This window comes from Octopus sinensis, linkage group LG13, assembly GCF_006345805.1.
Source record: "Octopus sinensis linkage group LG13, ASM634580v1, whole genome shotgun sequence".
In the NCBI taxonomy this organism is placed as follows: domain Eukaryota; kingdom Metazoa; phylum Mollusca; class Cephalopoda; order Octopoda; family Octopodidae; genus Octopus; species Octopus sinensis.
Genome location: NC_043009.1, coordinates 67715105 through 67717604, shown reverse-complemented (window position 1 = coordinate 67717604; position 2500 = coordinate 67715105). Strand labels below are relative to the sequence as shown.

Sequence of the window (2500 nt, the reverse complement as noted above, 5' to 3'; positions counted from 1 at the left end):
AGTGTGATGTGGATGTGGAAGCGCTCCGTCGGTTACGACGACGAGGGTTCCGGTTGATCCGATCAACAGAACAGCCTGCTCGTGAAATTAACGTGTAAGTGGCTGAGCACTCCACAGACACGTGAACCCTTAACGTAGTTCTCGGGGATATTCAGCGTGACACAGAGAGTGACAAGGCCGGCCCTTTGAAATACAGGTACAACAGAAACAGGAAGTAAGAGTGAGAGAAAGTTGTGGTGAAAGAGTACAGCAGGGATCACCACCATCCCTGCCGGAGTCTCGTGGAGCTTTTAGGTGTTTTCGCTCAATAAACACTCACAACGCCCGGTCTGGGAATCGAAACCGCGATCCTACGACCGCGAGTCCGCTGCCCTAACCACTGGGCCATTGCGACTCCACTGTCAGTGTGATGCAATGTGTGACAAGACTGTACATTTTCAATTAGAACTTCAATCCACCGGACGGACAGCTATTCGGTTTCCGTCCTTATAGTTTCATTCAAAAGCTAGAGGTCGAACCAGGCTATAAAAAATGACATTTGCCCAACATACTATGCATTTGGGTCGAACACAGAACCTTGAGGTTATGAAGCGAGCATCTTAACAATTCGGTCATGTTGCACATTTATCATCCAATAAAGATAAAAACGAACAAACAAAGCGAAAAACAGAAGCTTAAATCTGGAAGGGAAGATTGTTGAAGTAAAATGAAATTAAAAAGTCAACAGAGAGATAAAACGCGCGAGACAAATTATGAGAGTAAGCAGAAGTCAACAATTAAAGGTTTCTAAAACCGGTACTGATGATTTTATAACTTACAACATTATAACTATGATCTCTTGTTGCCGGCTACAAAACGCCGAAATATCGCATCAATCTTATCATTTTATACAGAAGATGTTGAAAAGTCGCGAAACGTTGAAGTACTTGGGAATTAACTATTCCGAACTAAAAAATAAAGGCTATATGAGGATATACTAAAAGTCTTTAATAAAACGTCTTTCTTACACGCACATACACACACACACACACACACACACCACACACACACACACACACACACACACACACACACACACAAGCACGCACACACGTACATATATAAACACGTAATACATACATATATATAATGGCCGAAAATGTAAACTGAAATTTACAGTGAATAACAGTTTGCTCAACACTGCCAAGAATCTCCCCTACAAAACTCATTAGTTCGAAGACAATCAAGAACAAGATTCTCGGCTCCGCACTGAAGCGGTTATCATCTCAGAATTTCTTTCGCCAAGAGAAATGTCTAAACAAAGCCTAGAGGCCTCTCACTCTTAACTGCTGGATGGCTGTTGACTCTACTGGGTTCGTCCCTCCTTTGTCGTATACAAACAAATTTATACGTAAATACATACATATATACATACATGCAGAGTGTAAATCTTTCTGTAACTGTGTCACGGAGGAGCAAGAAAAATTATGACAATACGATAGATGCAGCAAAAGTGAATGTGACAATTTTTGTATGCATTCCAATTGGTGAAACAGCTCAACAGATCTTTCATCGTCACCATGCGACTACTTCCGGTTCAACGTACCGTCAAACAGGTATGTATGTATATATGTATGTATTTATGCATGTATATATATTTATACATACATGCATAAATACATACATAGGGTCTTCCTATGATGCTGACATGCAGTGTCTGTGCAAGACCATGCCTCAGTAAAGCTGGACTTAAGAGTCATCTTCGTAGTCATAAAGCGAGACAGATGAGTGACAACCTGGCCTCTGGTGGTGGTGTGACACACCATACTAATCATATCTGTCTGCCATGTGGAAGAGAGTGTAATTCGACAGGAGGATTTAAACAACATGCAAAGGTACATGAAGCCCAGTTACAACTATAGCCGGCTACTACCGGTGAAGGTTTTAGCTGCCAATTCTGTACAAGACATTGTAGAACTTTAGCTGGGCTAAAATGTCACATTCGATCACAGCACCAATAACAATTAAGCTTCGTGCAATGGCCATACTCGCTAACGAGGGGGCAGCCATCATATATATTTATGCATGCTGTTTGTCACATTGTCAACGCTGTTGACAGCTAAACTGGCAACCAACCCAAACCTATTTGGTAAGGAACCTGGCTTGTGTTTGTGCGTTTTTTTGCATTCGCTAAGAATCAAAATCCACTTCTATCATGATCATTTGTTGAATTATCCGCTCATTGATTAACTTTTCCCTTTAAAGAATTCCAAAGGTATTGTCCGACTCTTCTCGCGATATTGAAATGTCGACATCTCTACATCTCACACATAAATTCACAATCGAGAAATATTCAGACTATTACTTACCGGATTATCAATATGACACCTCTAAATGTATACTCCTCTCTCCGCTTGCGCTTTGCGTGATAGCATTTTTTCATTTAATCCCCGCGTTAATGACTGGGTGTTTTAGTCCTCCAATGATATCCAATTTTGTTGGGTTTCTTTGCGGGTTGGCG

General features: G+C 41.2%; 1 protein-coding gene across 1 annotated transcript in view; it reads right to left on the bottom strand.

Annotated features, from left to right (window-relative positions):
* Positions 1-2500, bottom strand: part of LOC115218542 (glycine receptor subunit alpha-1-like) — a 355807-nt gene that overhangs the window by 172052 nt on the left and 181255 nt on the right. Inside the window, exon 3 of the mRNA XM_029788418.2 lies at positions 2349-2500. This exon is cut by the window's right edge and continues 111 nt beyond it. The gene's annotated coding sequence lies outside the window, so the exon portion shown is untranslated. The remainder of the gene's footprint in view (positions 1-2348) is intronic.